Source organism: Tamandua tetradactyla, chromosome 11 (assembly GCF_023851605.1).
Source record: "Tamandua tetradactyla isolate mTamTet1 chromosome 11, mTamTet1.pri, whole genome shotgun sequence".
Taxonomy (NCBI): domain Eukaryota; kingdom Metazoa; phylum Chordata; class Mammalia; order Pilosa; family Myrmecophagidae; genus Tamandua; species Tamandua tetradactyla.
This window is the reverse complement of record NC_135337.1, coordinates 40903672-40927873: the sequence shown is the minus strand read 5'-3', so window position 1 is coordinate 40927873 and position 24202 is coordinate 40903672. Positions and strand designations below refer to the sequence as shown.

At 36.0% G+C, this 24202-nt stretch overlaps 1 protein-coding gene and 1 pseudogene across 2 annotated transcripts in view; one reads left to right on the top strand and one right to left on the bottom strand.

The window, feature by feature from the left end:
- PRKACB (protein kinase cAMP-activated catalytic subunit beta) overlaps positions 1-24202 on the top strand; it is a 145794-nt gene that overhangs the window by 71213 nt on the left and 50379 nt on the right. The window lies entirely within an intron of this gene.
- On the bottom strand, positions 5922-8520 carry LOC143650938 (sorting nexin-18 pseudogene; annotated as a pseudogene).

Below are 24202 nucleotides of genomic sequence, written 5' to 3'. Positions count from 1 at the left end.
AGAAGTCAGTCAAAAACAGATAATAAGTTGTATTTTGAAGAATGAAGAGTTCTCTGAGGGGCAGAGTATTACTTGCAAATCCTAAAACAATGACTGTGTTTAGCTCTGGGATCTGTCAGTGGTTATATAACAAGTATGGCTCACTTGGGATAAAAATAAGGAATCATTTTTAAAATATTCAAATTAATCATTCAAGCAACCAAAAACTCAAGTTAGCAGACTTCTAGGAAATTCTTTTCTTGGAACCTTCTGGAAGAAGAAATGGAGATTTTGACTAGCATATAAGCCAGTGATCTCATTTTCACCTGCTGTGGATTTTGCTACTATTGCGTGATTTCATGGTTTAAAATTGGCCCCAAACAATTTGATTTGACCTTGCTCTTGTTTGATGCAAAGCTACTGATCCTCATTGGTTCTTCATGGGAGGATGATCCCACTCGAGGGTTATACCACAGGACTTAGTGTCCTTAATTTATATCCACATGCTTACTCATCTTGGTTTCCATGCCAGAATGGATGTGTAAGAAGGGACTTTCAGCCCCATTTCCACACTGTACCAGAGCCAGGTTTGCTTCTTCCTTTCTTTTTAAAACAATTTATTGAGTTATAATTCATATACCATACCATTCACCCATTTAAAATATATAATTCGATGGCTTTTAGTAGAGTAGAAAGTATGTGCAACCATTACAATAATCAATTTGAGGACATTTTAACCACCTCAGATAAAAAACCCATTCCCTTTAGCTATCACCTTAACTCCCCATCCTTCACTGCCATCTCTAAGCAATCAATCTACTCTATGCCTCTATAGATTTCCCTATTGTGAACTTTCATATGCATTGAATCATATAATATGTTAACTTTTGTGGTGGCTTCTTTTTTTTCCAATTTATGAGTTGTATTTTTTTAAACATTTTTTATTATAAAATATGACATTTTTACAAAGAAAAGAAAGAACAATAATTTTCAAAGTACATTTTAAAAAGTAGTTACAGAGCAGATTTCAGAGTTTGTATCTGTTACCGTTCCACTATTTCAAATTTTTCCTTCTAGCTCCTCCAAAACACTGGAGGCTAAAAGAAATATCAGTATAATGATTCAGCATTCATACTCCTTTGTTAAATCCTATTTTCTCTGTTGTGACTTCTTCTCCTTTGATCCTTCTCCCAGTCTATAGGGATCTTTGGGCAATGTCCATTCTAACTTTTTCATGTTGATAAGGGGGTGTCAGCAATAAAGGATGGCATATATAATTAGTTGATAATCTTGGAGAGGCTGGTCTCTCTGGGTTTCAGGATTTATCTGGCCTAGGAATCTTCTGGAGGTTATTTTAGGAAAATAAACTTAACGTATGAAATTTTTATAGTCTAAGTTAGAGCCCTAGGTGTTCTTTTTTGTTGTTGTTCCCCCTCTTATTTATTTATTTTTAATCCATGTGTTTTACTCATCTGTCCATACCGTAGATAAAAGGGGCATCAGACACAAGGTTTTCACTATCACAGTCATATTGCAAAAGCTATATAATTATACAGTCATCTTCAAGAAACATGACTACTGGAACACAGCTCTACAGTTTCAGGCACTTCCCTCTAGCCTCTCTAATACACCTTAAACTAAAAAGGGAATATCTGTATAATGCATAAGAATAACCTCCAGGATAATCTCTAGACTCTGTTTGAAATCTCTTAGCCACTGATGCTTTATTTTGTGTCATTTCTCTCTTCCTCCTTTCGGTCAAGAAGGTTTTCTCAATCCCTTGATGCTGAGTCCCCACTCATTCTAGGATTTCTGTCCCATGTTGCCAGGGAGTTTACACCCCTGGGAGTGTGATGGCTTCTTTTGCATAACATAATATTTTCAAGGTTCATTCATGTTGTGGGAGCACATTTGGTATTTCAGAACTTTTCATGGCTGAATAATATTCCATTATGTGGATACACCATATTTTGTTTATATATTCTCTGTTGACGGACATTTAAGCCATTTCCATTTTTTGGTTATTATGAAAATGCTGCTATAAGCATTCATACACAAGTTTTTACGTGAAAACATGTTTTCATTTCTCTTGCATGTATAGCTAAGAGTGGAATTGCTGGGTCATATGGCAACTCTGTATAATTGTTTAAGGAACTGCCAGACTGTTTTTCTAAGAGGCCCCACCATTTTTTATTCCATGAGCAGTGTGTAAGGTTTCTGATTTGCCTACAATATTACCAATATTTTTTTTATTTGACTTTTGATTCTAGCTATCCTATTATGTGTGAAGTGTATTGTGGCTTCAATTTGCATTTCCCTGATAGCTAATGATAATATTGTTGATGTTATATGCTTATTAACTATTCATATACGTTCCTTGGAGAAATGTCTATTCAGATCCTTCACCCATTTTTAAATTGAATTATTTGTCTTTTATTACTGAGTTGTAAGTTTTGTTTGCATATTCTAAAAACAAGTCCTTTATAAGATATATTTTCAGCAGATATTTTCTCCCATTTTGTGGGTTGGTGTCTCACTTTTCTGATAGTGACTCTTAGGCAGAGAAGTTTTTAATTTTGGATGAAGCCCAATCTATCAATTTTTGTGTTTTGTTGCTCATGCCTTGGTATCATATTTAAGAAGAGTTGCCCCTATGTTTTCTTTTAAGGTTTTTATAATTTTATTCCTTAAATTTAGTTCTTTGATCCTTTTGAGTTAATTTTTTTTTAATGGAAATGTAACTCAAACTATAATTAGGTATTTTCACCTGCCATTTTGTGAAAGATCAAAATGTTTGATGACACTGTTGTAGTAAACAGTGAGGCATTTATATATTGCTGGTAAAAGTATAAACTGTTAGAAACCTCAGCAGAATACAATTTTGTCATATTTATCAATTTTTTAAACCATATCTTTTTTTGAAGCTGAGAAATAAAACAACTCTCATTAACTTTTTAAAAGATAAATATGACTGATCTTTATCAATCATAACATTTTTAAGGAAATAAAAGAAACAATACTCAACATTTCTAGTTGATGAATAAAATAATACCATTTTACTTAATTGTGTTAGACAATGATAAAATTGTTAATGAGAAAATGAATAATGCGTATTGATTTAAAGGCATCAGACATGGTATATGGTTCTAAGAAAATGAAGACATAAATCGTGGGAAAAAAGCCGATAGCAAATACATAAACTTACATGCTCAACTTCACAGACTAAATTATATTGCAAGTCCTTAATTAGGAAAACAGCAGCAAAATTTAGGACAATTAAAAATCAGCTTTTAAGAATCTGCTTTGTTGTTACGAACAAATGCAAGACTCAACTATACCAATGAAGCCCAATGAAAATCCTAAATCCTACTGTAATCCCAATCCTACTGCACTAACTTTATGTTTCACTTTCAAATGTGTTCCCTTAGTCCAGGTAAAACCATACCTTTAGATACAACAGCCTAGAAGGGTAAAGGGGTTCCAGTGCACAGTTTGTAGTTATAGCACATAAACGACTCCAGCTGTAGTTAAAATAGCAAAGCCAGGCTCAAAAGCATGCCCTCGCATTACAAACACATCATATAGCAGAATTACAAATTACAGAAATAAAGACAAGTAATGGCATGAAGGGCATGACAGTTTATTTTTAAAAATCATCCCATACTGGTAGTGATGACCAGCACACACACGATGGCTTTTCTCTTGGGTATTAACATCACAGCATTGTCGTTTCCCAAAACACTCCAGTAAGACCAAGAACATTTTAGAAATAAAGATCTTAGATGAAAAGGAAGACTATAAATTCTCGTGTTCGACCTCATAAAATTAATTGAAACCCCTTATAAATCAGTGGCATTACCATGTAATATAGTCATGAAGAAAAAAAGATTCTCTTAGAAATAGGCAGCATGAGTTTCTACTTCCTTATACTTTAATCTTTGTTTAAGCTATGTCCATCCTGGCTAAAGCACAGTCATACAAGACTTCAGATAATTTCCAAGCTACCATTGCACAAGTTTAGTGATTTTCTTAAAAAGAAAACCAAAAAAACCCCACTTCAAATCACCATCAAAATCAAAAGACAAAAATGATTTTCAAATCATTTGAAAAGCATACTGCTTATTTGTCCAATATAGACTCAAACTTTAAATTAAATGCCATAATAGCCAAACTCCTGCAATAACATTTATATATATATATATGGGTTTTGTTTATAGAACTGTATTTTGCAGTCAAAGAGAAAGTTACTTTTTAGAGGACAATGTATTTTATTACAGTTCCCTATTTCTGTAGTAAAGCTAAAGCCACATGATGTCAAATCTAGCTCTTAAGGGTCAAAATGATAATAATCTAGTTTAAAAATATAACCCATATGAAGTTACTTTTTAGAAATTAAATGTGCTATTGAATATATATTTCAATAACCTTCTTGTTTTAGACTATCTGCAAACTGACCCAATTTATGACTCACCAACATTTCCAACTGACCTCTTTACTTCCAGATTACCATTTCAGTACCAAGGGATTCCTGAGGCAGCATAAATTTGACTGCATAAAAACAATAGATACTTAAGCCTTTCAGTGACAGTTTTTAAATCTGTAAACCCAAGGATCACATTATTTAGCTCACCAAATAAAAAACATTGAGGTTTTGGCATTTCAAACCAGAATCTCTTTGTGTTTTTTAAATTAAGCTGCTTTTGAATCTTTTTTTTTTTTATATTTATCAGCCATTTGTATTTCCGTTATAATAATAAAATGTTAAAAATAATTTTAAGGTCAAATGTCCAGGGGTCTTATCAATACTTTTTTTTAAAAAAAACACAGTATAAATCAATAAATTTTTTCCTTCAGTATTTGGAATAGTAGAAATTTCTGGTCTCTCCTTTTATGAACAAACACTACTTTACATCACATATAACACTAAATTTTCCAGACATCCCTGAAAAGATTTTGATTAAGTAAATGAGTGAATCATAATGAGTATCAATCAGTTAACAGTATGGATCCATTAAAAAAAAAAACACACAAACACACTGAAAATTAAAATCTTCAAGCTAAGAAAAAAATCTCTTAAGAACTTAAAACCAAGCATATATTGTCACTGATCCTGTTCTTTTATCCCCTGATTCACCAGACTCCTTATCTCAATTTTATGACATGCTCCCTTAAATCTTCTGCCAAGTTTTCACTTGAGTAAAGAGACTTAATGCTATTGTAACATCTAAGGGAATACACTGGCACTATGTCGTTCCCTAAGAAATTTCATTCTGAGATAACCATGAAGTCCCACTTCTCTGCTCTTGCCACATTTTATCAAGAAATAATACTTGCTGTACAAACTGATGACAGCTGAAACCCATCTCCCTCCTTCAGCAAATAAAAAATGCCATCAGTTTGTCATATGCCCTGGTCTTTCACTCTTTCATTCAAAAAAGTTGTGGCTTACTTTAAAATTTAAAAAAAGGGGGTGAGGTGGGGAGAGAAGAAATGAAAACCAAGAGTCTAAAGCCACGAAGTACATAGCTGCTTTAGTTGGAATTTGTAAACAAAGAATAGATTGAATTTAGGTAATCCCAATCTATGAGAGTAAAAAGGCATCCAGGCTTTTATCCGCCAGCTTCTTTGAGACCTTTCATGGGTTTTGAGGTCTACAAGGTATGCACTAAAATACCCCTACTTCAAAAAGCAGTTAAGGCAAATTAGTATTATTCCAAAAGTTACGATAGTAGTTTAGGTATACATAGTATAATTTAGTTGCAATACATGGTACTGTTTCTATTACATAATCATATTAACTGTTTCTTTTCTACATAATTATATATTCAGCTGGATTTCTCTTGAACACAAAATCATCCTTGTACCACCACTGATAGTTAGCAATAGGTGTTTGATAACAGCTTTTATTTTGCTGTAGAAATTATCTTCAAACTGAAAAAATGTCAACAATTCAATGTCTGGTCATTAAACACTGCATATTTGTGAAGAGCTTCTTCCAATTTGGGGTCACTTTTTGGAGAAATATTATTTGTTATTGTAAGAAATGGTGCATCTGTGATTTAAAGTCTCTTACTCAAACTTGATGAAACAGTGAATTTCAGCCAAAGTGGCAAAAATACTGTTAACAGTGATCTTGAATGCCATCAGCCTTTTGAACCTCCGTTTTCCCTTCTTCCAAGCATTACCTACTCTCATTTACTTTGGTAAGAGGTCCTTTTCGTACGTGGATGATGTCTGGGAAGTTGGCCAGGTGCCTCTGATACAGCGCTAAAACAGGATCATGACTTTTCCAGGACCTGCCTGGGCTGCTCTGTGAAGAATTCACCGATGGCATCGTAGGCATCTCTGGTGAAAGCAATAGTCTGGTTCAGACCCACTGAGAAGGTCTGCTGGTTCAGCTCAAAGTCCTGGCTATGGCTGAGGAACGACTGACCCACATTATGATACCCCTTGAGGCCCCTCACCTGCTTGTGGGAGAACTCCTTGGCCTTGTGGTTGAACTGCAGTGTGCTGTCATCCATCTTCTTGATGAAAATGTTGAAGCTGTTGATCTTATTCCCCACCTCCCAAGTCAAGGGTGGCAGCGGACGGCATGGTCAGGGTCAGTAAGAAGTTGTCACTCACCATCTCATCCTTCTCAGCCTTTGTCTTGCCTGTTTCCAGGCCTTTTCTTCAGTGTTGCTGGGGCATGTCAGGACTGCTGAAAGATGTCAAACTGCGCCAGCACTGGGTGGCTGGCCATGTGGTTCATCCACCAGATCAGGCCCTTCCTGCGCTTGGAGATGAAGTCTTCCTTGAAGTGACCCATGGCATGCTTCTCAGACAGGTGAGGCACTGAGATGACAAGGAACTTCTCAGCCAGGCATGCATACCACCGGTTGAAGTGCTTGTAGCACCAGTACATGGGCACCTGTGTGTTGTGGGCACCAGTTTATAGGAGATGTAGCTTTTCATGCCCTTGAACTTGGTCTACGTGATGGGTTGTTGATGGTGCACTGGAAGGAGTAGGTCTCCTGCCACTCACGGCGATTGGGCCCCAGCACCACAAGTTTGTTGCCTGTCTGTGCTGGTCTGAAAGGATTATGTACCTTAGAGAAGCCATGTTTTAATCCTGATCCATTTGGAGGCAGCTGTTTCTTTTAATCCTATTCAGTACTGTAGGTTGGAAACTTGATTAGATTGTCTCCACAGTGCTGTGACTTGCCCAATTGTGGGTATTAACCTTTGATTAGAGAGAGACGTGACTCCACCCATTCCAGGTGGGTCTTGATTAGTTTCCTGGAATCCTTTTAAAAGAGGAATCATTTTGGAGAGCCACAGCAGAGCCAGGAGAACCATTAAGAGCCCAGGCAGCCAGAGACCTTTGGAGATGAAGAAGGAAAATGCTCCGGGGGAGCTTTATGAAACAAGTCTGAAGAGAAAGCTAGCAGGCATTGCCATTTTCACCATGTGCCTTTCCAGTTGAGATAGAAACTGAATGTCATTGGCCTTTCTTCAGTGAAGGTAACCTGTTGTTGGTGCCTTAATTTGGAAATTTTTGTAGACTTGCTTTAATTTGGACATTTTCATGGCCTTTGAACTGTAAACCTGCCACTTATTCTGCTTATTAAAAGCCATTCCATTTCTGGTATATCATGTTCTAGCAGCTTGCAAACTAGAAGACCATCCTTCCAGAAGCCCAATACCTTGCCAAGCATTAAGGCTTGCCCGCCCCACGTGAGGAAGGTGGAGAAGTGGTTGAGTATCTAGCTGACCATGGCCGAACTCTTGGCCCCAAGGGTGGTGTTGCCAGTGGTACTGCAAGTGGTAAGGGGCGCCTGGCAGCCCTGGGAACCCAGCTACGGGGCTGAGCGAGTCACAGGTGGCTGCGAGCAGCTGCGCCCCCTCCACGCCCCCACCCCCACCTAGCCAATACAAGCCAGCGAGGTCTGGGTAGGCGCCTGTTGTCCAGCGCTCCCTGCTTGTCCGCCACCTGGAGCTGTCCTCCCATTCGTCATCCCAGTCATCATCATTACCCTGGCTGGCACCGCTCCCGCCACCGTAAAGCTGCTGGGGCGATGGCTGCAGGGCGCCCCTCTCAGGACCACAAGCCCGCGGCCCAGCGGCTGGAAGGTGCTTGGCGAGTGAGCTTGCTGCGACTGCAGCAACGCTGGACGGCCTTGAGCCGAGAATTGAAGGAGGTGGGTGGCATGCCGGGCAGGGGCTCGAAGCCACCGGAAGGCACGGTGGCATAACGGGCCGGTGGGCCAGGCTGGGCTCCAGTTCACCTGTACATACTAGGCCGTGATCGCTGAGCTGTTGACCCCCTTGAGCCAGCCATAGATGTCCTGCTTGCTGCACAGACAGACTCAGCACCGTGTGCTCCCTCAGCGAGATCTCCCCTGGGTTCTTCCACCTGAAATAGTTCAGCGCCGGGTCGTGTAGTGGCAAGATCCCGGCGTCCTGGGGCAGAAGGCCCCTGGCTCCTGCCGCCCGAGGCTCCCCGAGGCGGTACTGCCCACGCCCTGGCACGCGGACCCCAGAACTCGGCCTTCCTGCCATGCCTCTGCTCGCAGCGTCCAGTACCGCCCTGGATCGACACCAAAGGCGGTTTGGGGGTTCAGAGGGTAGGCTAAAACCTTATCTTTTGACTTGACTTATAGATTTTCCTTCTTAGAATTGGTTCCTAAGTGTATACACATATACACACAAACATTTAAATAGCAAAGCATTGGAAATAACTAACCATTAAGGGGAGTTGGTTAAATGTTATGGTAATTCCATAATGTATGCTCCTTTGTTGTCATTAAATAGAAGGTGGCTCCAAATATAGTAGTATAAAAATAAACTCCATGGGGGGTGCAATGGTAGTTCAGTGGTAGAATTCTCTCCAGCTATGTGGGAGACCCAGGTTGGATTCTTGGTCCATGCATTTGCCAAAAAACAAACAGAAATTCAACAAATGGTGCTGCAATAATGGGATACTCACACGGACAAATAATGAAATGTGACCCCACCATACAGCATACAAAAAAAATAAACTCCATGATATGTAATAGTTTAGCAATTATTCAGGAAGATAATGGGCATAAACAACTGCTAACATCAGAAAAAGAAACAAAACGTTATATGCCTACTGATGAAAAAATATACCACCATCCATGAAGTAGTTTTGCAAAAATAAATAAATAACCCGAATCTGAGCTTATCTCTAAATTCAGCTACCAAAGGGCAGAAGAATATGTTAAACCTCACCACAGGGATTCAGTTAGCAAAATCCAGTCTGGAGGGGTTTTATAGATCAAAAAGGCTATGCACAGGGCAATTGGACAAGAAAAAGAGGTACAGGGCATTGGAATTGGAAGGGAAGGAGTAGAGCTCTCACTGTTTGCAGATGACAGGATACTATATGTCAAAAACCCTGAAAGATCCTCGGCAAAATTACTAGAGCTGGGGAATGAATGCAGCAGGGTGGCGGGTTGTGGGATCAGCACTCCGGGATCTGTGGTGTTTCTTTGCACTGGTTGTGGGCAGTCTGAAGAGGAAGTCAATAAGAGGATTCCATTTGCAGGGCAACCAAAAGAGTAGAATGTTTAGGAATGAATTTGACTGAGAATACAAAGGACCTATACAAAGAAAACTACAAGAAATTGCCAAAAGAAATCACAGAAGACAAATAAATGGAAGGGCATACCATATTCATGGATTGGAGGACAAAGTATATGTGAGATATCAGTTCTACTTAAGTTGGTTTGTAGATTCAGTGCCATATCAATTAAAATCCCAAAAACTTACTTTACAGAAATAGAAAGGCCAATGACCAAATTTATTTGGAAGGGCAGGGTGCCCCGAATGGCTAGAAATATCTTGAGAAGGAAAAATGAAGTCAGAGGTCTCTCACTACCTTTCTTTGGGGCATATTATGAAACTACGGTGGTCAGAACAGCATGGAACTGGCATAGGATGGATGTACTGACCAATGGAATTGAATGGAGTGCTCGGATATAGACTTTCTCATCTGTGGACAATTGATCTTTGATTAGGCAGTCAAGCCAATTCACCTGTGACAGAGCACCTCTTCAATAAAAGGTGCTTGGAGAACTGGATATCCATATGCAAAAGAATGAAAGAGGATCCATACCTCACACCATATACACAGATTAACTCAAAATGGATCAAAGACCTAAACATTAGAGCTAAGGCCTTAAAACTTTTAGGAGAAAATGTAGAGAAATAGCATATAAAACTTGTAATAGGAGTGGTTTCTTAGATCTTATATCCAAAGCATGAGCATTGAAGAAAGAAATAGATAAATGGGAACTTCTCAAAATTAAACACTTTTGTGCATCAAAGAACTTTGTCAGGAAAGTAAAAAGGCAGCCTATTCAATGGGAGACAATATTTGGAAACCACATATCAGATAAGGGTCTCTTATCCAGAATATATAAAGAGATTGTTCGATTCAACCACAAAAAGACAAACAACCCAATTTAAAAATGGGCAAAAGACACAAACAGACGCTTCTCAGAAGATGAAATAGAAGTGGCTAAAAGGCACGGGAAAAGATGCTCAACTTCCCTGGCTATTACGGAAATGCAAATCAAAACCGCAATGAGATATCACTTGACACCCACTAGAATGGCCATTATCAAAAAAAAAAAAAAAACAGAAAAAGACAAGTGCTGGGGAAGATGTGGAGAAAGAGGCACACTTATCCACTGTTGGTGGGAGTGTAAAATGGCATAGCCACTGTGGAAGGCAGTTTGGTGGTTTCTTACGAAGCTAAGTATAGAATTGCATATGATCCAGCAATACCATTGCTAGGTATCTTATCAAGAGGACATAAGGGCAAGGACCCAAACATACATTTGCACACCAATGTTTATAGCAGCATTATTTACAATTGCCAAGAGATGGAAACAGCCCAAATATCCATCAACAGATGAGTGGCTAACCAAGCTGTGGTATATACATACAATGGAATATCGTGCACCTGAGAAAGACAGAATAAAGTCATGAAACATGTAACAACATGGATGGACCTTGAGAACTTTATTTTGAATGAAATTAGCCAGAAACAAAAGGACAAATACTGTATGGTCTTACTGATATGAACTAACATTAATGAGTGAACTTGGGGGAATTTCAGTTAAGAATACAGGTTATAAGGAGATAGAAATAGGGTAGAGATCGGGTAATTGGAGCTGAAGGGATACAGATTGTACAACAGGACTGATTGTAAAAATTTCAGAATGGATAGCACAATACTACCTGATTGTAGCACAATAATGTAAGTACTCTGAATGAAGCTGAATGTGAGAATGATAGAGGGAGAAGGGCTGGGGGCATAAAGGAAACCAGGAGGAAAGATAGACAATAAAACTGAGATGGTATAATCTAGGAATACCTAGAGTGTACAATGATAGTGATTAAATGTACAAATTAAAAAATGTTTTTGCATGAGGAAGAACAAAGGAATGTTAGTATTGCAGGGTGTTGAAAACAGATGGTCATTCATATTTTGAAACTTCAACTTCTGTGTGAGACTAAAGCAAGAAATGTTTATTTGGTACAAAATTTATATTTTGACTAGTACATTTCCTAATTTAACTTATATGGACAGTTTAATTGAACACCATAAGTACATGGAACTTTGAATAGGACATGAGAGTTTGTTGGCTTGCCCAGGTTAGTGTCATGCCGATAAATCCCAGAGTGATTTAAACAGTGAATAAAGAGATATTTGCAGGGCCACCTTGGGGGAATGGGGAGAAAGGGGAAAATTTTCAACTTTCCCATTTGGAGAATTCCTGATGTTCTCGCAGGCAGTGGGGACAACCAAATCAATAGGCTGAGCCCTCAATCTTGGGGTTGCCCCTGTGAGATTTACCCAGCAAAGGATAGGCTAAGCCTACTTAAAATTAGGCCTAAGAGTCACCCCCAGAGAGCCTCTTTTGTTGCTAGATGTGGCCTCTCTCAGCCAACACGGCCCGTGAACTCACTGCCCTCCCCACCTCTATGTGGGACATGACACCCAGGGGTGTAAACCTCCCTGGCAACATGGGACAGAAATCCTAAAATGAGCTGGGACCCAGCATCAAGGAATTGAGAAAGCCTTCTTGGCCAAAAGGGGGAAGAGAGAAATGAGACAAAATAAAGTGTCACTGGCTGAGAGATTTCAAACAGAGTCAAGAGGTGTCCTGGAAGTTGTTCATATGCCTTATATAGATATCCCCATTATAGTTTATGGCGTATTAGAGTGGCTAGAGGGAAGTACCTGAAACTGTAGAACTGTGTTCCAGTAGCCATGTTTCATAAAGATATATATATATATATATATATATATACACTTTAAAGTATAGTGATATAGCTTTCTCAATGTGACTGTGTAATTGTGAAAACCTGTGTCTGATGCTCCTTTTATCTGCAGTATGAACAGATGAGTAAAAAATATGGATAAGAAATAAACAAATAATGGGGGAACAAATGTTAAAATAAATTCAGTAGATTGAAATACTAGTAGTCAGTTAGAGGGAGGGGTAAAGGGCATTATGGCCTGTATGAGTTTTTTTCTTTTTTCTTTCTTTTGCCAGAGAAACGGTAATGAATACACAACTATGTGATGATATTGTAGGGCATTGATTGTAACCATGTGAAGAATGTTTGTATGTTTGTTGTTTATAATAAAAGAAAAAGGCTATGCAATGTGCAGATCTTATTTGGATCCTAATTCAAACAGTTTATCAAAAAATGAATTTAAGAGTAGAAATTTGAGCATTGTGTGGAGAGTTTTCACATTAAAGAATCATTAAGAATTTTTGAGGTGGGTGTGGTAATACACTACGGTTATATTAAAAGGTAAAGAATCATTATTTTTTCAAGATATATAGTGAAATATTTAAGGATAATATTAAAGATGAGGTTTGCTTCAAAATAATAGAGGAAAAGGAAAAGTGGGTGGTGATAGAATAAAACAGAGTTGTGCATTAATTGAGAATTGACGAATCTTGGATTGAACACTTGTGGGTTTCTTATTGTGTTGAGTTAAAATTTTTATATTGTGTGAGGTAAGGATCCAATTTTGTTCTTTTGCTCGTAGCTATCTAATTGTCCCAACACCATTTGTAAAAAGGCTATTCTTTCCCCAATGAATAGTCTTGGCCCCCTTATTGAAAATCAATCATAGATGAATAGGCTTATTTCTGGACTCTCATTTCTATTTGATTGATCTATATACCTTTTCTTATGGCAGTACGACATTGTCTTTATTACTGTTGCTTTATAACACATTGAAATTGTTAAGTGTGAGTCCTCCTACTTCGTTCTTCTCTTTAAGGATTGTTTTGGCAATTGGTCCCATATGAATTTTAGTATCCACTTGCTCATTCTTCAAAGAAGTCAGTTGAGATTCTGTTGAATCTGTAAATTAGTTGGGGAAGTATCACTATCTTAACAAAGTCATCTGATCTATGAACGTAGGATGATTTTCCATTTATTTAGATGTCTTTTAATTTTTTCAACAATGTTTTGTATTTTTCAGAGTATAAATTGTTCACCTTGTTATGGACTGAATTTTATCCCCAAAAGATATGTTCAACTCCTTATCGCCCATCCTTTGAATGTGAACTCATTTATTTGTAAAGTATTTGAAGATGTTATTAGTTAAGATGAGGCCAGACTGGATTAGGGTGGTTCTTAATCCAATATGGTGTCCCTAAAAGCAGATGAAATTTGGACACAGTAAGGGAGAGACAGAGACATAGAGAAAGATATGGTCATGTGACAGTGGCAGGGATTGAGTTATGCCACAGCCAATGAATGCCGTGGTTTGTCAGCCACAACCAGAACCCTGAAAAGTTTCGGAAACATGGCCCTGGTGATACCCTGATTTGGACTTCTATCCTTCAGAACTGTGTTAGTAGAAGTTTCTGTTTTGTAAACCAATTAGTCTGTGGTATTTTGATACAGCAGTCCTGGCAAACTGAGACACACTTATTTTGTTAAATTTATTCCTAAGTAATTTTTTGATGCTATTATAATGGAATTTTTTAAAATTTTATTTTCAGATTTTTTATTGCAAATGTATAGAAATGCAGTTGACTTTTATATATTGTTGATCTTCTGTCCCACATCCTTGCTTAACTCATTTTATTAGTTCTAATAGTTTTATCATGGATTCCTTAGGGTTTTCTATATACAAGATTATGTCATTTGTGAATAGAGATAATTTTCTTTCTTTCTTTCCAAGCTGAAAGCCTTTTATTTCTTTTTCTTGCCTAATTTCCCTAGCTAGAACCTCAAGTAAAATGTTGAATAGAGGTGACAAGAGCAGACATTCTTTTGTTATTCTAGTAATTTGAATCGTCTCTCTCTTTTTTTTTTTCTTGGTTAATTCAACTAGAGGTTTGTTGATTTGGATACTTTTTTAATAAACATCTTTGTTGTTCTTGATTTTCTCTATTTTTCTATTCTCTATCATTAATTTCCACTCTAATCTTTACTATTTCCTTCTTTCTCCTTTCTTTGGGTTTAGTTTGTTCTTTTTTCAGTATCTTAATGTGGATGGTTAGGTTAGTAATGTGAGATCTTTCTTCTTTCTTAATGTAGACATTTGTGCTATAAACTTTCCTCTAAGTACTATTTTAGTTGCATTCCAGAAGTTTTGGTGTGTTGTGTTTTCACTTTCAGTCTTTTTGAACTATTTTCTGACTTCCCTTTTGATTTCTTTTTTGACCTGGGGATTATTTCAGAGTGTATTGTATAAATTCCAAATATTTATGAGTTGCCCTAATTTTTTCCTGGTCTGGATTTTTAATTTCAGATTGTGGTTGGAAAATATACTTTGCATTATTTCTGTCCTTTTAAATTCATTAAGGTTTTTTTGTTTGTTTTTTGTTTTTTATGGCCTACCATACAGTCTATACAGGGGAATGTTCCATGTTTACTTGAGAAGAATGTATGTTCTGTTATTGTTGGCTAGAGTGTTCTATAGATGTCTGTTAGGTCTGGTTGTTTACAGTGTTGTTCAAGTCTTCTCTTTCCTTGTTGATCTTCTAATTATTCTATCTGTTACTAAAAGTGCAACATTGAAGCCTCCAACTATTATTAGTAAATTATCTATTTCACCTGAATTTCTGTTAGATTTTTTCATGTATTTTGGTGCTTTGCTATTAGGTATATACATATATATATATATATATATGCTTATAACTGTTATATCTTCCTGCTGGATTGAATCCCCTACCATTAAAAAATGTCCCTTTTATCTCTAGTAACCTTGTGGGGTTTTTTTGTTTGTTTGTTTGTTTGTTTGTTTTTGTTTTTTCTTCATGGGCAGGTATTAGGAATAGAACCTGGGTCTCCAGCGTAGGCACGAATTCTCCCACTGAGCCACCGTTGTACCACACAGTAAAATTGTTTTAAAGTCTATTTCATCTGATACTGGTTTGGATACTGCAGTAATCCCGTGGTTGCCATTTGCATGATTTATCTTTTACCATACTTTAACTTGCAATCTATTTGTGTCTTTGAATATAAAGTATGCCTCTTGTTGATAACATATATTTGGATGTTTTTAAATCCTTCTGGAAAGTCCTGGGTTTGATTCAGTTGCTTAATTCATTCACATTTAATGCTACAATTGGTATAGTTGTATTTATATCTGCCATTTTTCTTTTTATTTATTTATGCTTCATGTCCTTTTTGTTCTACTTCTTTCCTTTGTTACTGCTTTCTTTTATAGTAAATGTTTTATAATGTAGCATTTTAATTTCTTTAGTATTTTTTCACTAAATTTTTTAGTGATTGTTCAGTGGTTTACCATATACATCTTAGTTTATATCAGCTTAAGAGTTATACTAGTCGAATTCCAGTAATACATATAAATGCTATTCCTATATACCTCTAATCCCTTTCCCCAATTTTTTTAGTATTACTGTTGTACATATTACACCTCTTAGTGTTACAAATCCAACAGTAATTGCTATAATTATTTCTTTACCATCTGTGTTTCCTCAAGCTGCCATAAAAAAATATCACAGAGTAGTGCTTTCAAAAGAGAAATTCTCTAGGCTAGAATCTGATATCAAGGTATTGGCATGTTCATGTTCCCTCTTAAGCATGTAGAGTAGGGTGCTTCCTTGTGCTTCCAGCTTCTGGTAGCCCCATGCATTCTTGGCTTATGACAGCAAAGCTCCAACCTCTGCCTCAGTCTTCACATGGTTTCTGTGTCTGTCTTTTTCTATCTAAATTTCCATCTTCTTATAAGAATACAAACCCTTTTGGATTTAGGCCCACCCTAATACAATATGACTTCATCTTAACTAAGTAAGTCTGCAAAGACCCTGTTTCCAAATAAGGTAACTTGTGAAGTTCTAGATGGACATGAATTTTGGAGGAACATTCTTCAACCCAGTACACATCTGTAGTCATTTCCTTTAACAATTAGTTTTCCTCTCATGCACTCCTTTGTACTATTATTGGCAAATATATTTCATATATATTGTATTGCTTTTGTATAGATTATAGGCCTCCCAGCAATACATTATACATGTATTATTTTAGGCAATTTGTTTTTAAAATCACTTAAAAAAAAAGAGGGGTAAAATATGTATTCATAGTATCTTTCATAATTAAATAACACCTTTTAGAAGTTATTTGTGTGGACTCAAATTACCATCAAAGATCACTTGCCTTCAGACTAAACAACTCCCTTTAGATAGAATTGCTAGTAACAAGTTTTTGTTTACCTAGGAAAGTCTTTATTTTACCTTCATTTTCAAAATGCGGTTTTGGTGAATATAGGATTATTGACTGGCTTTTTTTTTCCCTGTGGGCACTTTGAGTATGTTATCCCATTGCCCTCTGACTTCCAGTGTTTGCTGAAAGGTTAGCTGTTAATCTTATTTGGATTCCCTTGTGAGACATCATTTTTCTTGTACTGCTTTCAAGATTTTCTCCTTTGACTTTCACTATTTTTAATGTGATGTGTGTTTGTGGACTTCTTTTTTTTGTCCTACTTGGATTCCATTGATCTTCCTGAAGGTATAGGTCATTTTTTTCAATAAATGGGAAGTGTTCAGCTATTATTTTTTCAAATTTTTTTTTCCTCCTTTCTGTTTCTTCTCTCCTTCTGGTAGTCCCAAACATGTATGTTAATGTGCTTAATGGTATTCCACATTTCTCTGAGACTTTTCAATTTTCTTCATTCTTTTTTCTCTCTCTTCTTCTACTTACATAATCTCTATCGATCTATCTTCAATTGCACTAAGTCTTTCTTCTGCCAGTTTAAATCCACTCTTATGCTCCTCTAGTGAATTTTTCATTTCAGTTATTGTAACTGTTAAACTCAAGGACCTCCATTTGGCCCTTTTTCTATAATTTCTATCTCTTTATAATACCCTTTATTTGATGTGACATTGTCACCATACCTTCTTTCTTTAATCATGCTTTCCTTTGTTTTTGTGAACACATTTATAGTGGTTACTTTGAAATATTTTCTGTTAAACCCAAAACTACTTGTTGCTCTCACAGGCATTTTGGGTTCCCTGATTTTTCTCCAGTGAAGGGATAATACACTCCTCACAATTTTTTGTTTGTAACTAGACATTTTAGATAATATATTGTAGCAACTCTGGACATTGGTTTTAGCTTGCTCCCTGCCTTGGTGTTTATTGTTGAATGTTTGTTTATTTGTTTAATGCCTGACTGAGTTGTTTTAGTAAAGTCTATTTCTTCTCACACACACTATTAAGCCTCTGATGTTCCTTCTCAGGGAAGTGCAGGTTTGGATGTGCTCATAGTCATCCTGGGATGTCACTGATACTCCTTGGCTCTCATCCGTTCTCCCTGGCAATACCCAGCTGTTAAAATTCATTAATTGTCTGCTAGTTATTCTGTTATTTTGAACAGTGCCTTGGGAGCATCAATTGCTTCATACACTAATCCAATCAATTTTTGTCTCCTTTGAAGGAATGATTTCTTAGTGATGTCTGCATTTGGTATTTGTTCTAACTCTAAGAGGTCTAGTTCCTCCAGTTGTCTTATTTCTTGGTTCCTCCTACAAATTAGCCAGGTTGCAGTCTAAGTTGTGTCTTTATTAAATCCATCATTCTTCTCCCAATTATCTTTAGCCACAGCCTCCGCCACTCTTGAGAGTAGTACCCTTAGGCTTATACTTCTCCCAGCTCTGTTGCAAATGAAGTTAGTTCCTTTGGGATAAGTTTAGGAGCTACCTATTTAATGGTCTGCTTCTTCATCCATACAAAATCTCTGAACCAGGGCATTGAACCTGGGGGTGGGGGCAATGGCAAGCATCTCTCTAAATGACATCCTTACTCTATATGCTCTGCGTGTTCAGTGGAAGGAACGCAATAGCCTGATGTCTTCTCAGCTTGCTTCTCTGGCATGGAAAGTTCACTTCACAAGCCTAGGAAAGAATTCTTGGAGTCCATTTTCCCAAGTCATCATGCCCAACACAGAGCCTCTATTCCATTGGTGAGGTTGGGTGGAAGAAGGAAACCTCTGTCTTTTGATCACACTCACCTATAACTTAGTCTCAGCAATTGGCACCTGAGGGCAGAATAAGAAATTCTGAAGTCCTGCTTCTCCATGGAAGAAAGCCCTCCAGCTGGGAGCTTGGAGGGAAAAGAGACCTGTGTTCTTGGCTGCAACATTCTGGAATGGAATCACCCACCACCTTATTGAACTGTGAGAGGGGTGGAAAGAAGCAGTCTTGGTTCAGATACATAAATTCTTACCTTTCTTACTGGATTTTTATAGTTTTCTTGAATAGATGTTTCTTCAATTGCTCTCTGCCCTTAGGAACTCCTTCCAGGGGCTTTGATTAAAAAAAATAATATTTTTCACCAGTTTCGCTGAGAAATAGTCAACAAAGTTCACATTGTCATGCTACTTCCTTCCTTTCCTGAACTTCTAGTCCAGGGAGAACAAACTGATGAGCTGAGAACCAAATGTGGGTCTAGGAAGCAGTTTTGTTTTGTTTTGTTTTCTTAGGCCATGTGGTATTATAAAAAAAAATTATTAGATATCATTATTTAAAATCAAGATCAAGAGATTTCATGTAAATATCTGGACTTTCATATTCTTAAATAATTAGATGAACTGGTTTCTCCTTTTCTCTTTGATAAAGCCTCTTTAGTGTGCTCCTAGTCAAGGACTACAGATAATATCACTAAAATTTATGAAAGAAGTTCTGATAATACCAAACTTCATAAGGGAGGGGTCTGGGTTTTGATCCTCCATTTTGAAATTCTTGTTTTAATTTTATGAAATTCATTTATTTCTTATTCAAATCTACTTATCTTCTTCCCTTTAATTAGTTCTGTTTACTATAGGGTATTGAGAAGAAATAGCTTTTATCAAGTCTCAAAAGGTTTTTTTTAAATAATTCTCCCAATTTAATGGATGCTTACTAGCCTTACGTTTAATATTATCGGTCATACAATGAAGTGATTCTTTTCACAGCAAAATGATCTTCATTCAAACTCTCTCCCTAGAAAAGCATTTGACAACTTTTTAAAATTGAGATATAACTTACATACCATAAAATTCACCTATTATAAGTGTACAATTTAATGATTATTTGTAAGTTTATAGAATTGTATAACTCTCACCACAATTCAGTTTTAGAACATTGGCATTACCCCTAAAAGTTCCTTTCTACCCATTTGCAGTCACCACTCCAACCTTAACCATAGGTAAATGCTGATCTACTTTCTGCTTTATAAATTTACTTTTCTGAACATTATCTAAATGGAGTTATACAACATGTAGTCTATAGTTTCTGGTTTACTTCATTTAGCATAATATTTTTGAGGTTCATCCTTGTGGAATATATCAATAATTGTTTACTTTTTATTCCTGAATTATATTGCATTATATGGATGTAACAAATTTTGTTTATCCATTCAGCAGTTGATGTATGTTAAGATTGTTTCTAGATTTGGACTAATTGGATAAAGCTGCTAATGCTAAGAACGTCTGTATGGGCATATGTTTTCATTTCTCTTGGGTAGATATATAGGAGTAGAATTACTGGTCAGAGGTAAGTTTATGTTTAGCTTTTTAAGCAGCTGCTAAACTTGTTTTCCTAAGTGGCTGTACCATTTTACATTCCCACCAGCAATATAAGACAGTTCCACTTTTCTTTACTCCTAATCGATGCTTGGTATTGTCAATCTTTTTGATTATAGCAATTGTGGTGGGTATGAAGTGATATTTAATTGTGGTTTCAGTTTGTTTTTCCTTAATAACTGATGAGGTTATACATGTTTTCATGTTCTTATAAGCCGTTTTTGTATTATCTTTGGTGATTTGGATATTTAAATCTCTTGTCCATTTTCAAAAATTGAATAATTTGTCATCTTATTATCAAGGCTTAAGAGTTCTTTATATATACTGAACACAAATTCTTTGTCAGATATTTGAATTGCAATTATTTCATCCCAGTTTGTGGCTTGTTTTATCATTTTCTTCAATGGTGTATTTGAAGAGCAAAATTTATGACTTTAATGAAGTCCAATTTTTCATATTTTTCTTTATATATTGAACTTTTGGTACCAAACATTTGCTTAGCTCAAAGTAATGAGGATTTTATTCAATACTTTCTTCTAAAATTTTTTGAGTGAAGTTTTATGCATGGTGTAAATTCTTTTTTTTTTGGTATGGGTATTTAATTGTTACAGCACCATTTGTTGAAAAGACTTTTATTTCCCCATTGAATTATCATAACATCTACATTTGTTTACTAGGGCTGCTGAAAAATAAGTGCCATAAACGGGGAGGCCTGAAAACAACAAAATGTATTCTCTCAATGTTCTTGAGGCTTGAAGTCTAAAGTTAAGGTTTCTGCAGAGGCATGCAACTTCCAAAAGCTCTGCAAGAGAGTCAACCTTTGCCTTTTCCAGCTTTTGGTGGCCCCAGGAATAACAATCTCTGCCTCTTTCCACACATGGTCTTTTACTCTTTGTGTTTTCATTTCTCTTCATGTTCCTGACTTTATAAGGATCCTGGTCATTAGGCTTAAGGCCTACTCTTAATCCAGTATGACCTTATCTTAACTTGATCATATTTGCAAAGACCCTATTTCCAAATAAGTTCACATTCATGGTTCTGAGGATTAGGCCTTCAACATATCGTTTTGTGATACACAAGTCAACCCACAGTGGCACCTTTGTCAAAAATCAACTGACCATAGTGTAAGGATTTATTTCTGAATTCTCAATTCTGATCTAGTTATCTGTACATGGATATAGCAATGCCAATACCTCACTCTCTTGATTACTGTAACTTTAAGTTTTGAAATCAGATTAGTGTAAGTCCTCTCACTTTGTTCCTCTTTTTTCAAAATTGTTTTGGCTAATCTGGGTCCTTTGCATTTCCGTAGAAATTGTAGGTTCAGCTTGTCAGTTTCTAGGAAAAAAAAAAAGCTTGATAAGATTCCCTAGTTGTTGTACTGAATCTGGTAATTGCCACCTTGACAATATTGAATCTTCCCATCCATGAAAATGAACTCTCTCTCCATTTATTTGTATATTATTTGCTTTCTCTCAGCTGTTTTCCAATCTTGTACATTCTTTGTTAAATTTTTCCTAAGTATCTTATTTGTGATGTCACTATTGTGTATGAAGTTATTTCTTAATTTCATTCTTGGATTGTTTATTGCTAATATATAAAAATTTTGATGTGTTATTTTTCCATTCACCTCAAAATATTTTCTAATTTTCCTTGGGATTTCTTTGTGGTTTACTACCCAAATAGTTTAAAATTTCCAAAATTTCATCCTGTTATTGATTCATAATTTAATTCTGTTTTTGCCAGAGAACATTTTTTTAATTATTTTTCAATCCTTTCAAATTAGTTAAGACTTGCCATATTGCCTAGCATGTGACTACTCCTAGATTATTTTCCATGTGTGCTTGTAATGTACTCTGATGATATTGGGTGCTGTGTTTTATAAATGTCAATGTCTCTTGATGGTACTAGTCAAGTTTTCTTTGTCCTTGTCTATTTTCAGTCTAGTTTTTGTGTCAGTTATTGAGAGTGGAGGATTGAAATCTCAAGCTAATAATTGTTGAATTATCTATTTCTCCTTTCAATTCTATTCGGGTTTTTTTTTTGCTTCAATATTTTGAGGCTTGTTTATAGCATATGAATTTCTAAATATTACAGATCCCAGATGTTTTAACCCTTTTGACTCTAGGTATAGTTCTTATCTTAAAGAATTCTTTGTCTGTTGTTGATATAGGAACTTCAGCTTTGTATGTCACTGTTTACATGGTATATATTTGGCCCTGCTTTTATTTTCAACCTATTTATGTTTTTGAATCTAAAATTTTCTCTTATACACATCATATAGTAGAACATTGCTTTATTATCCAGTCTGATAATCTCTGTCTTTTGATTTGACTGTTTGCTCCATTTACATTTGATGTAATTATTGATATGGTTGCATTTATACCTTCCATTTTGCTCTTGGCTTTTTATGTCTTGTAGTTGTTGTTATTGTTCTTCATTTTCTCCTTTATTGCCTTCTTTTGTGTTAAAATTTATATTGAACCATTTAAAGTCCTCTTTTGTTTTTTAACTAAAATTTTTAAGCCATTTCCTTAATAGTTGGATTAATGGTTATAATACATATTTTACCTTATCACAATATACTTCAGGATAATACTGATTTAATTCTAGTAAAATATAACTACTTTGATCCATAGCTCCATTTCTTCTCCAACTTTGTGCTATGTTTCTGCATATGTTACATTGTTTATATTATAAACGTAAAATGCAGTTATAATTATTTTAATATAACTTTGTCTTGTAAAGAAATTAAAAGAAGAAAACAAAATGTACACAGTTTTTAATATTTATTTACAATTTTCAGTGCTCTTCATTTCTTCCTGTGGATTTGAGTTGTTTTCTAGTGTCATTTTCTTTCATCCTGAAGAACTTGGTTTATTCTTTCTATTAGCAACAAATAAATACCCTCCCTGTTGTTTAACTGGGACTATCTTTTTTTCACCTTCATTTTTGGAGACTAGTATTTCTAGACAGAGAATTCATCATTCATTTTTTTTCTTTTAACACTTTGAATATATTATTCCATTGCCTTCTAGCCTTCCCTGTTTCTGTTTGGAAGTCACTAATTATCATATTGCTTTCCCCTGTACATAATTAGTTCTCTTTCTTCTGTAGCTTTCACAGTTTTCTTTTTGTCTTTGTCTTTCCATAACTTGAATATGATAAGAATAGGTGTGAATCTCTTTGTGTTTAGCTATTTGGCATTAGCTAAGCTTCTTGAATCCACTGGTTAGTGTTTTCCATCAACTTTGAGACATTTTCAGCCATTATTTCTTTAAATATTTTTCTGCCCTCTTTCTTTTGCTCCTGTCTTTCCAGGGCTCTCATTGTATACCTATATCCTCAGGTTTCTGGGGTTCTATTCATTTTTTCCCCTGCCTTTTTTCTTTTTATTCTTCAGTCTGGATTATTTCAATGGCTCTTTCTCCAATCTTCTGCCCTCTCAAATCTGCTATTGAGCCTATCCAATACATTTTTGTATTTTAGTTTTTGTACTTTTTAAGCTATTATTTTCATTTTTAAAATAATTTCACTTTCTGCATTGCAGTTTTCTATGTGTTGCATACTGCCATCATATTCCACTTTAATTCTTTAAACATAGCTTCCTTTTATTCTTTGAACATATTTATAACAGGTTTTATGAAGCCTCTGTCTGCTACACCCTGCAACTAAGCTCATTCAGGAGTTTCTGTTGAGTGACCTTTTGTTCATTATAGACCACATAATGTTTATGTTGAAAAACAGACTTTTAAAATTATATGTGTGAAGCATCTCTGGATTCTGGTTACTTTTTCTTCCTGAGTGTTACTTTTGTTTATTTTTGATCCTGGTTTGTTTTATTAACTTCCTTTGTCTTAATCAATGGAATCTGTATTCTCCATAAGTGCAGCTGCAGTTTCTCTGCTCAGTTTTTTTTTTTAATTTGAATTTTTACTTTTTATCCTGTCTCCCTAGGGATTGTCCTGTGTCTGAATAGCTTAGTTTTTACCCAGTGATTGGTCAGAAGTCATGCTCAAACACTTTGAGCCAGCCTTTACTCATGGATATGCATGTGAGCTGGGAGCATGCTCAAAGTTCAGGCAATTACTCAAGTCCATATCAGCTTTAACTTTCCCCTTGTCTTTCTTGGGTCTCCCTGGTACATATG